General features: G+C 49.9%; 1 protein-coding gene across 1 annotated transcript in view; it reads left to right on the top strand.

Moving 5' to 3' along the window:
• Positions 1-12726, top strand: part of LOC123762897 (formylglycine-generating enzyme) — a 40336-nt gene that overhangs the window by 4430 nt on the left and 23180 nt on the right. The window lies entirely within an intron of this gene.

The raw sequence follows: 12726 nt of genomic DNA, 5'->3' as shown, positions 1-12726 counted from the left end.
CCACGCAGTTCATTATTTTCCCAGTTAAAGAGAAGTAATTATAAAAAAGAAGGCACCAAACCGGGAAGGTTATGTAGCACCATCAAATGTGCGGGATAATCAGAGGGCGCTAAATATCAGCATGAACGCAAATACGAGAACAGAAATGCATAGGGCGAACGATATCAAAAGTATGTCACCGAGAATACTATCGAGAGACAAGCGACCGCGGGGGACGGTCGGAAAAAAAGACACATGCTCGTCCCGGAAGTCAGGATATTCAACAAGGATATGCATGACCGTAAGAGGGACAATGCAATTAGGACAATAAGGAGCAGGGCGGCGCTCAAAGTGACCATGAGTTAAGCCAGTATGGCCAATATGCAACCTCGCCAGAGCCGTTTTCCATCGCCGGTTACGGTGGCAGGAGGACGGCCACGAGGATACACAACCTTTAAGAGAACGTAGTTTTTTTACCAGTAACAGACGACCAAGAAGACTGCCAACGGGTAAGGCTGGAGGAATGGATAACCGGGTAAGGGTCGGAATAAGGAATACCTTTACAAGAGATGGGACAAGAGCGAACAGCCTCCCTGGCGTCCTTATGCTCATTTAAAGACACCAATATGGCTGGGAACCCAACAAAACTCAACCGACTTAAATTTGCTGTGAACAAGAAACCGCTAATGCTGGATCTCGACAACCACTGGATGAACCGGATTAAAGGACCCCGAGAGCCATGAGGGCACTAAGAGTCGACAACTTCTACAAAGGAAGATTGACAACGAGAAAGCAGGAGACGAAGAGCATAGAGAATAGCATAAAGCTCCGTTGTGAAGATGCTAGTCTCCGGAGGTAAGCGACACATATAAGTGTGATCAGGGAAAACAGAGTAGCCAACGCCGTCCGCAGACTTAGACCCATCAATGAAGACGGAAACGGAGTGCACGTGAGAAGAAAAGTGCTCAAGGAACGGGCGTTTTAGAATCGTAGGAGGGGTAAAAGCTTTAGGGATGTGGGTCAAGGATGTACAAAACTGCGGAAGGGGGACTCTCCATGGGGCAAAGAAGGAACAACACGGGGAGAAATATTAGAAATACAAACGGAAAGAGAATCCTATAAGAGAGATAAGCGAACAGAAAGAGGGAGGTGGTGAAGAGGAATAGGAACCGCAAGAGGGGTAAAAGTGAAAGCACGACAGAGGCGAAAGGAAGGATGTTGCAAAGATTGTGCAAGATAGCGAAGACAGTAGCGATCACGGGGGTCCTGGAGAGACAGGAAGGCAGTGTCAACATAGAAGCTGAGGACGGGAGTCGATCGAAAGGCACCAGAACCGAGGCGCAACCCAGTATGGTGCAAAGCATAAAGACGGAGAAGAGTAGGAGAAGCAGACGAGAAAGCAGGGCAACCATAATCGAGCTTAGACAGGACGAGAGAGGAATGTAAAGCAAGGAGAGTGCGCCTATCCGCTCCCCAAGAAGTATGGGACAATACCCGAAGGAGGGCAAGGGCCTTAGAGCATTCAACACGAGACAAGGGAGATATAGGGAGACAAAGACAAAAGTGTCAAAGAATAACCCTAAAATCTTTGCGGAATCATTGTACTCGAGGGTATGACCATAAAGTGATAGAGGGACGAAGAACGACCCGTTCCAGAGTAAGTCATGGCACAAGTCTTAGTAGAAGAGAACTTGAAGCCATTATCGGTGGCCCAAGACGACACGGCATCAATCGCAATTTGAAAAAAAAAATGAAAGCCGACGTTGAAGGAGAGGCGAATCATCACCCTGACAGCAAAGGGAAAAATCATCGACATAGAGAGCGGAGAAGACGCCTGAAGGAAGAGAGGAAAGAAGACCATTGAAGGCAACCTGAAAAATAGTACTCGGAACACTACCCTGGGGTACACCTTCGTATTGCTGAAAGAGGCAGAGAGCGGTACCAAGCCACACCCGAAAGAAACGACGAGAGAGGAAGCTGTGGAGAAAGAGGAAGAGATATCCATGAAGGCCAATAGAATGAAGCTGGGATAGAACATGATAACGCCAAGTGGTGTCGTAAGCCTTTTCCAGGTCAAAAAGGACGGCAACAACGGAGGTCTTCGCAGCAAAAGCAGTACGAATATAGACCTCCAAGTTCACCACCACATGTGTTGTGCTGCGGCACTTGCGGAAACCAAATTGAGAAGAGAGGTGGTGATGGTGTTCCGGGAACCACAGCAGATGAACGTTAACCATACATTCAAAGAGTTTGCAGACACAACTTGTAAGGGCAATAGGGCGAAAGTCCTTAGGGGATGTTCCCAGAGACCTTTGTTTGCGAACAGGGAGGACAACAGCATCGAGCCAGTCCTTAGGAACTGACGACGGCTCCCAGATCCGATTATACAGACTCGGTAAATACTGAGACGTGCACGGAGGGAGATGGCGAAGCATCTCATAATGAATGCAATTGGAGCCCGCTGCCGTAGAACCGCAGAGGGCCAGGGCAGAACGAAGTTGAGAGAGAGAAGGGAGCGTTATAGGAAAGTAGAAGAGTGCAGAAATCGAAAGGACGAGATTCAAGGACAGATTTACGAAGAAGGAAAGATTGGGAAAGATGAAGACCAGAGCTAACAGAAGAAAAGTGGGAACGCAGTTCGGTAGCGACCTGCAACGGGTCCGCCACAAGAGTACCACGGAAGTGAAGGACCGGTGAAACATCGGGAACGAACTTGCCTGCCATCTTGCGGATATACTTCCAGATCTGTGGCAGAGGAGTTTCGGACGTAATGGTGGAGACATAAAATGCCCAACATTCACGTTTAGCCGTACGGATGGCCCTACGTGGCGCCGCACTCGCCTTCCGAAAGAAAAGAATCGGCCGTCTGCCGACGGCGGTGTCTCTTCCAGGCAGCACGCTTGCAGCGGACAGGCAGAGCACAATCCGCATTCCACCAGGGAACGCACTTCCGTGGACCCCGAGAGGATGAGCGAGGAATAAAGCGGAGGGCAGCGTCGAAAACAGTGTCATGAAAAAGGAGAGAGCGAGGGAGAGGTGAGAGCAGCACTGAGGGTTAAATAGGTCCCAGTCCACGTTAGCAAACTGCCACCTAGGGAAGGAGAGGGGAGGGTGGAAAGAGAAAAAGGTAACAAGGATGGGGAAATGGTCACTGCCATGGAGGTCATAAAGAACCTGCCACGTGAAATCCAAGTAAAGAGAAGACGAGCAAAGAGAAAAAAACAAGACGAGTCAGAGAGTCCAAATGCGTGGGCTCAACAGAATTCAGAAGAGACAGGGAAGAAGAGAGGATAAACGGCTCAAGAAGGCGACATTGGGTGTTCGTTAGAACATCACCCCAAAGGGAATGACGACAATTGAAATCACCCAGCAGGAGCACAGGCTCCGGCAAGGAGTCCAGTAGGTGTTTCAGATCAGGAAGAGAGCCTGACACTCGTGGGGGCGATAAATGGAACAAACTGTGTATCATTTCCCCACAAAGATACGAGCAGCAGAACAATGGAGAGGCGAAGGAAAAAGTAAGGGGACAAAGAGAACATCAAAGCGAATGAAGAGAGCAGAAGAATTGGGAGCCCCAGCTGTTGCTGGGGGCGGATAAATGAATAGCCACGAAAGCGACCAGGACGAGCACGAAGCATCGGCTCCTGGAGACACACAAAGGGGCGAAAACAGCGAAATCAGAAGGTGGAGTTCAAGGAAATTGGCGTAATAACCTCGAACGTTCTTTGAAGAATAGACATCGACGATAAGAGAGAACAACAACAGAGAACAAGGAACGAACAAAATCGAAAGAGCAACAGAGCACATTAAAGAATATCAGGGTCAGCAAAGTCAGGATTAGGGGGCATTGGTAAACTGAGCAGAGACAGAGGGAAGGAAGCGAGAGAACAGACCAGAGGTGGACGGGCGGGGTCCAGAGGAGGAGGAGGAGGAAGACGACGAGGAGGAGGAGACAACCGAGAGGAGCAGTCAAGGACAGAAGCAGGAAGAGGGGGAGGAGAAAGAGGGGAGCGCACCTCAGCATGGGCAACAACCGAGAGGGAAGCAGGGGGCTAAAGAAACCTCTATAGCAGGAACAGTGGGCGCAACCACCGAAATGGGAGGGGAAGGAGCGATAGAGGAAGTAGTAGGGGCCGAGGAAGAAAGCGAAGCCTTCTTACCCGCCAGGGAGGAGGAAGGAGAGGAGCCAGGCTTACGCTTCTGACTTGGACACAGGTGTCCCAGCAACTACGTACTGGGCAATGGATTCCAGCGTCTCAACAGAAGCTTAACGAGAGCACACACGACGGCCGTTTGGAGAGCGATGGACTTCAGCCCGCACCGACAGGCGGCGGGGACCCGTTAAAGAGAAAAAAAAGAAAGGAGGAGTTACTCATCCTTCTTGGATGAGCAATCCAAGTAGGAAAGTTAATAAGATTAAAATCAATGAAATGCGTCTCTCGGGTCATCCTGGAAGTTAAGATGTTCACAAAATTTGACTTTTGGGGATGGATAAAATTTACAGAGATGTTTGAAGTGCGAGAAGTTCTCAATACCTGGGCCTTCAAAAAAAAAAGCAAATTACTGAGAAAAACCTAACATTTTGATTTTGCAATTAAGAGATTCTTCTGTTCACCTTACAACTTTTAATTTATTTAATTTACCAAAAATATCAGCATATGAAATAAAGGCTCCATCGTATTCATGAACTGGAAGTCCTCTTGACCTCTACCAAGGTCCAACAAAGTTTCATGCAGGGTAATCAACCTTTCCTGACAATCGCCTTTGATAGCAATCCTACATTCTTTGGACAGTTTTTCGGTCTTTAGATGGCGTTTATCAGATTTGCCACTTCTACTACATTCTTCATTCCCCTCGATGGGAGAGCCTTGACGGGGAGAGGGCGCTCTTGTGCGCTGCTCGAGGGTAGGAGGGGGAGGCTACCGATCCAGTCTCTTGCCTGCTGTGGCGGTACACAGACGAATTATGCCTCTGTATGTTATCCATTTATGGAATGCAGTGAACACCCTGATGATTCTTTCAGTTGAGTTGATCCTACCCAGTGGTTGCATTACCTGAAGAATTGGGGCAACACACTTCATTAGTGAGGGGACGAGGGTAAAATAAGAGGGCGAGTGCCTATTATCTGAACCAGTCGTCTCGTCAGGTTAGCCCATCTAGTTAGACAACTGGTCAAGTGGGCATTGTTGGGTTAATATTCCAAATGGTCCCTGGGATCCCATTCGTCTCTTTAATGGTGATCCAGATATACTGTTCAAGTTACTCTTGAGATTGCTTGCCGATGTTCTTGTACCAACCCAGCACCACCTGGGGAGGAGGGAAGGGTTGCTGGGCAGCGAAGTAGTTTGACTGATGTCTGTTAACTCCTGACGTTATTTCTTCTCATACCGCTGGTGTGGGCGATAAGGTCCACGAGTCAGGCTATGATGAGGATGAGCTCCAAAGCCCTGGTTAAATTGGACACAGATCAGGCTTCATCTGACTACCCTAATTGTCTGTCCATTCCCCTCTCATTTCCGTGGCAGGGATGAGCCTCAATTCCCCGGGGATGACTACCGCGTCACCTAGTGTGGCTCTATCTTCCATATTGTTCACTGCACCCATTGTAATCCTCCTTATTCGAGGTTCATGGTGTCATCACCACACACATATATGGTCGAATGCTTCTAACTCTTATGCACTCCAGATTTTGTTCAACTCTACCACATTGCCAATTTTGATTTGTCACGACGAAGATAACTGCCCTAATGATGATCACATCTTTGAGCACCCGGTTGACTGTCGAGTCCCACATTATTGTTAATCCCATCCTAACTGACACACGTGTGGTTGTGGCCTATTCTAAGGCGGGAGCTGCTCGCTTAGCTACACTGGTGAGATCCGGGTTTGAGTGCCCAAAATTACCCTGTTGAATGCCAGCATTGGCAGTCATTCTCCCATGCATGATGTGACTTGAATGAGATGCCTTAAAGATTTCCACGGGGATAATAAATACACCCTCGAAGACCAGTTCTTTTATATCCTCTAGATTGACGCACTCACTCGTTCCCCACGTGCTTATCATCGTCCCTTTGAGTTACTATTTAAATTACTTCTGCTGGTAGGACCGTTCTGCCATTGTTACTGGAGCCAGATGCTTCCTATAAATCCCCTATACGCCTTTGCAATTGATATGGGAAAATTGACTTTCTGGTCTTCCTCAGTTCCACAACCTTTTCCAGGCCTTAAACCCCGACACCTGACCCAGCACTTTTCCGCTCTTCTCCAATGCGTGGTCACAGGTGTCCCTCATGGTCAATGACCTTCGGTTCCAACCTTCTCGTTCTTCTACCGGCCAGGTTATTGCAGCTTCTCTACTTCCTGTTTTTACTTCTGTGCCCTCCATCACTTTTTGATCCCATTTTTCTTGTGTCTTTTGGCCCTTCCCTGCAATTGTCCTTCCAGGCCGATATCCATCCTCCTTCACCCTGTGTCTTCATGTTGTCTGCTCTCGTTCTCCCTCTGCCTGAGACTGTGGTGGCTGTTACACAGTACATCGTTATTGGCACGTCTGTCTTAGAACTGGAAACCTGGTTCCTTTCCCTCTTCCTTCCCAGTGGGTAAGAAGCCTTCAGTTTTTCTCCCAATTTCCTCTACAATCTTTGTTCCTGTCTCGTTTCTTCTATCTTGGTAACATGGTCGCCTGGTTTAGCTATAGAAGTTCACTTAGTCCTTGATTCTGTCCCTGATGCAGTGTACACTGACGTTTCTCTCGCCTCCTGATTGACCAACTACCTCCTGTGCTTCCTTCATCTGTAGACCTTCGTTTACCTTTTCTCTTATTAACCATGTCTATTCTTCAATGGAATGGTCATGATTTATGTTTTATCCGCATGTTAGTCTTCTGCATTAGCTCCGGACCTCACTATATTCGATGCGTCTACCCAAATTTTTATAAACTCCAACTTCAGTTATTATAAGTTTCACTCTATCTTCAGCAGCCGATGATATCCTGCCTTGGTGAGACCACTGTTCAGGTCTCCAAGAACGCTCGGTTGAAAGCCAGTGTTGGCACTATTCTCCACCTGCCCCATGTTGCAACCGGTGTTCGGAATCTACAGGACTGTCACGATGATATTCGGCATATCCTCGAAGCCCAGGACCATTCTGTCCTCCAGGTTGACACGTTTACTCGTCTCCCTAATAGTCGTCGCCATCAACCCCTTCGCGTTGTGACGATTACCTTTGATGGTAGGACCCTTCCGCTCTGTCATTCTTGTTCGTGCCAGGTGCTCTGTCCAGGAGTACATTCCCTCTCCTTGGCTCTGTAATAAGTGCTGGAGGTTTGGGCATGGAGTCCTCCGCTGCTCCAGTACTCTCTCTTGGTCCTGTGTGTGGGGGTGAAGGTCACTCTATGTCGGAGTGCACTTCTCCCCAGGCTCGCTGCCTTAATTGCGGTGAGGCCCACCCTACCTTCTCCCGTGCGCGTATACATTACAAGCTTGAGGCAGCCATCCTCAACTTGAAGCACCGGAAGCGTTTGTCTTTTCTTGAGACAAGGCGCAAAGTTCGCCGACTCCCACCTTAGGCTAACGTCTCTTATGCTCACGTGTTAGGCTCTTCCTCTCCTCGTCCTTCCCACTTTCCTCGGACTCAAAACCGTTTCCAGGCCTTAGACCCTGACACGCCCACCGCCCCTTCCTCTGTTTCTTTGAGCTCTGTCCCGAAGGGTCCCCCTCCTGGTCCTCTATCTGGGGTTCCTCCTCTTTCTGCCCGGTCTGTTGTCTCCTGTGTCTTCTTCCTAGTCTCCCTCCGATCCTCCTTGCCATCCTTCTCCGCTGTCTATTGGCACTCCACGCCGCCTGGTAGTTTGGGCTGATGTCCATCGCTGTCCCAACGGCTGTCGTGTATGCTCTCGTTCAGCTTCTCCTGTTGAGACGCTAGAATCTGTTGCCCAGTACATTGTTGCTGGGACACCTGTCTCTTTGAGTCAGAAGCGTAATCCTGGCTCCCCTCCTTCCTTCTTCCCTGGCGGGTAAAAAGGCTTCGCTTTCTTCCTTGCATGCCTACCTATGACACTCTCGCTCCGTCCCCTCCCGTTTCAGTGGTTACGCCCCCTGTTCCTGCTATGGAGGTCTCTTTGGCTCCCGCTTCCTTCTCGGTTGCTGCCCTTGCTGAGGTGCACTCCCTGGTTTCTGCCCCTCCTGCTGCTGTCCTTGACCCTCGGTTATCCGCCCTCTTCCTCCTCCGGACCCTACTCGTTCACCCCTATCTCCAGCTTCCTTCCCTCCTTATTTACTCAGTTTACCCATTCCCCCTAACCCTTACTTCGCTGACCCTTACACTGATCCTGCGCTTCTTTAACGTGCTGTTACCTTTTCACCTTTGTTTCGGGATAATCCCAGACGGGCCTGAGTCGACTGCGCCACTACACGGTTAAAATAATTGCATAAATTACTAACGTGAAGTGCTACTGCCCTCAAGACGCTCCTGCAACTTACAGAAGCACAGACCGCGATTTTACACAATTCCCCCATGAACCCGGGCTGTGTCAACCAAATGTTCGACCTCTTCGCCCTTCAATACACAGACATCACAAAAGCGTGATGCATCAAATGAAATCTACAAAGGCCGACTTCTAATTATGTCATGGCGCAGTCGACTATGGCACATCTGGTATCATCCCGGACGCAGCTTTGAACCCTCATCACGGCCCTCGTGGATTTGTTCATTTGATGTATCACACTATTGTGATTTGTGTGTGTATTGAAGACTCCTGTTCGGGTCTCGAAGAACACTCGGCTGAATGCCAGTATTAGCACTGTTCTCCTCCCGCACCATGTTGCGACCGGTGTTAGGGACCTGAAGGACTGCCACGAGAATATCAAGCATATCCTCGAGGCCCAGGGTCATTCTATCCTCCAGGTGGATACGTTTACTCGCCCCCCTCGTGGTCATCGCCGTCTGCCCCTTCGGGTTGTGAAGGTTTCGTTTGATGGTAGGACCCTTCCGCCCTGTCATTCTTGCTGGTGTCAGATGCTCCGTTCAGGAGTATATTCCATCTCCTCGGCTCTGCGGTAAGTGCTGGAGGTTTGGGCATGGTACCCTCAAATGCCCTAGTCCTGTCTCTCTCTGTCCCCTGTGTGGAAGCGAGGGTCACTCTAAGTTGGAATGAACTTCTCCCCAGGCCCGCTGCCTCAATTGCGGTGAGGCCCACCCTACCTTCTCCCATGCGTGTATTTGTTACAAACTTGAGGCGGCTGCCCTTATCTTGAAACACCAGGACCGTTTGTCTTTTCCTGAGGCTCGGCGCCAAGTTCATCGTCTCCCCTCTTTCGCTGGTGTCTCCTATGCTCGCGTGGTGCGCTCTTCCTCTCCTCGTCCTTCCCGCCTTCCTCAGTCTCACAACCGTTTCCGAGCCTTAGACCCGGACACGCCCACCACCACCTCCCCTGTTTCCCTCTGCTCTGTCCCGAAGGGTCCCCCTCCTGGTTCTCTGTCTAGGGCTCCCCTTCTTTCTACCCAGTTTGTCACGTCTCCTGTGTCTTTTATTTCCTCGTCTTCTAGTCCTCCTTCCCGTCATTCTCCTCCGTTTCCTGGCTCTCCACGCCGCCTGACTGTGCGGGCCGACGTTCATCGCTCTCCTGATGGTTTTGTTGTTCGCTTTCACTCTTCTTCTCCTATCGAGATGCTGGAGTCTGTTGCCCAGTACATTGCTGCTGGGACGCCTGTATCTTTGAGTCAGAAGCGGAAACCTGGCTCCTCTCCTTCCTCCTCCCCCTGTCGGTAAGAAGGCTTCGCTTTCTTCTTCACCCCCTATCTGATTCTATCGTTCCTTCCCCTCCCACTACGGTGGTGGAGCCCCCTGTTCCTACTGTGGGGTTTTCTTTAGCCCCCGGTTCCATCTCGGTTACTGCCCTTGCTGAGGTGCACTCCCCTCTTTCTGCCCCTTCTCCTCCCCTTCCTCCTCCTCCTCCAGACCCTGCTCGTCCACCTCTGGTCTGTCCTCCTGCTTCTTTCCCTCCTCCTTTACTCAGTTTACCCATGCCCCCTAACCCTGACTTCGCTGACCCTGATCCTGACTGTGCTTTTTTAGCGTGCTGTGTTCCTTCTTCACCTTTTTCTTTGCTCTTTTGCTCCTCTCTCTCTCTCTCTGCTGATGTCTTTTCTTCAATGGAACATCTGTGGATTTTACGCCAATTTCCTTGACCTCCAACTTCTCATTTCAGTTTTCGCCTCTGTGTCTGTCTCCAGGAGCCGATGCTTGGTGCTTGTCCTGGTCGCTTCCGTGGCTATTCTTTTCTCTCCCTCCCCCCAGCGACAGCTGTGGTCGATAATTCTTCAGCTCTCTTGATTTGCTCCGATGTTCCATTTGTCCTCTTACTTTTTTCCTCGCCTCTCCACTGTTCTGCCGCCCGTTTCTTTGTAGATGGTACACGGTTTGTTCCATTCATCTCCCCCCCCCCCCCCCCCCACTGTCCCACTTTCTCTTCCCGATCTTAAACACCACCTAGACTCCTTGCCGGAGCCTGTGCTCCTGCTGGGTGATTTCAATTTTTGTTATGCCCTTTGGGGTGATGTGCTGACAATCACCCGGGGTCGCCTCCCAGAACCTTTCATCCTCTCTTCTACCCTGTCCCTTCTAAAATTTTGGTGAGCCCACTCATTTGGACTCTCGGACTCGCTCCCTTTCTTGTCTCGATCTTTCTCCGTGCTCGTCATCCCTTTCCTTAGATTTCGGGTGGCGGGTCCTTGATGACCTCCATGGCAGTGACCATTTTTTTATCCTTGTTTCTTTTTTCTCTTTTTGCCCTCCTCTCTCCTTCCCTAGGTGGCGGTTTGCCGAGGCTGACTGGCGCCTCTTTACTCACCGTGCTACTATTTCCGACCTCTCCATTCTGCCTCTCCCTCGCGGCCTCCTACTTTTTCATGACACTGTCTTTGACGCTGCCCTCCACTCTATTCCTCGCTCTTCCTCTCGGGGAACGCGGAAGTGAGTTCCCTGGTGGAATATGGACTGTGCTCGGGTTGTCCGCTGTAAGCGTACAGCCTGGAAGAGACATCGCCGCCGGCAGACGGTTGAGTCTTTTTTGTTTCGGAAGGCGAGTGCAGTGGCCCGTAGGACCATCAGTGCGGCTAAACGTGCTTGCTGGGCGTCTTGTGTCTCCACCGTTACGTCCAAAACTCCTCTTCCACTGGTCTGGAAGCGTATCTGCAAGATTGCGGGTAAGTTCGTTCCTGATGTCTCGCCGGTCCTTCGTCTCCATGGTGCTCTTGTGGCGGACCCGTTGCAGGTTGCTACCGAACTGGGTTCCCATTTCTCCTCTGTTAGTTCTGGTTCTCATCTCCCCCAATCCTTCCTTCTTCGTAAGCCTCTTCTTGAATCTCGTCCTTTAAATTTCTGTACATATCTTCACCTTCCCTATAATGATCCCTTCTCTCTATCTGTGCTTCAGTCTGCCCTAGCTCTTTGCGGTTCTACGACAGCGTGCTCCGATGGCATTCATTATGAAATGCTTCGCCATTTACCTCCGTGCACGTCTCGGTATTTACTGAGTCTGTACAATCGGGTCTGGGAGTCGTCGTCGGTCCCTGAAGACTGGCTCGATGCTGTTGTCCTCCCTGTTCGGAAACCAGGGTCTCTCGGGTCATCTCCCTAGGACTTCCGCCCTATTGCCCTCACGAGTTGTCTGCTAGCTCTTTGAACGTATGATTAACGTTCGTTTGATGTGGTTCTTAGAACACTCACCACCCAACCCGTCCTCGACTCAAGTCCATTACATCCAGCGGTCGACCCCACAGACGCATTCATAAATTTTAACATCCTGTTCATTCAAAACGGCAATTTTCTCAAGTATAAATTAATATTATAATATATTAGCATATTGTGCATATATAGGCATAGGTTAGGTGTTTAGGTTCTGTAGGCGATTATTTGTATTTGTAGTACGTGGGTGAAGCATTTATAGCGTTGTGATTCGAACAAAATTCGTCAGTGAAACACTTGTTCCGGATATGTTCGAACATCAGCAGTTGAGTCGTGTGTAAACTGCTTTTCATTCATAAACAGGGGGTTTGGCGGGTGCATGGAATCACTTTTGGATCTTTGTTTGGAGGACGGGCTGCACCACCTCTCCGCTTCTCAATTTAGTTTTCGCACTACCGCAGCACAACGGATGTCCTTGTGAACTTGGTCTATATTCGTACTGCTTTTGCTGCGAAGACTTCCGTTGTTGCCGTCCTTTTTAATCTGGAAAAGGCCTACGACACTACCTGGCGGTATCACATTCTCAGCTTCATTCTTTTGGCCTTCGTGGGAACCCCCCTCTCTTCCTCCAGAGCTTCCTCTCTCGTCGTTCCTTTCGTGTGCGGCTTGGTACTGCTCTCTTTGCCCCTTTTCGGCAGTATGAGGGTGTACCCCCAGGGTAGTGTTCTGAGCACTACTCTTTTTCTAGTTGCCCTCAACGGTCTTCTTTCCTCTCCTCCCTCTGGCATCTTCTCTGCTCTCTATGTTGATGATCGTACCCTTTGCTGTCAGGGTGATGATTCACCTCTCCTTCAACGGCGGCTTCAACTTGCGATTGATACCATGTCGTTTTGGGCCACCGATCATGGCTTCAAGTTGTGTGTCTAAGACTTGTGCTATGACTTTTACTCGGAAGCATGTCGTTCTTCGTCCCTCTTTGTCGCTTTATGGTCATCCCATTGTGTACAGGAATTCCGCAAAGCTTTTGGGGTTATTCCTTGACACTCGTTTGTCTTGGTCAG

Source organism: Procambarus clarkii, chromosome 47 (genome assembly GCF_040958095.1).
Source record: "Procambarus clarkii isolate CNS0578487 chromosome 47, FALCON_Pclarkii_2.0, whole genome shotgun sequence".
Classification (NCBI taxonomy): domain Eukaryota; kingdom Metazoa; phylum Arthropoda; class Malacostraca; order Decapoda; family Cambaridae; genus Procambarus; species Procambarus clarkii.
The sequence above is the reverse complement of the archived record's forward strand: the minus strand, read 5'-3'. Positions and strand labels throughout refer to the sequence as shown.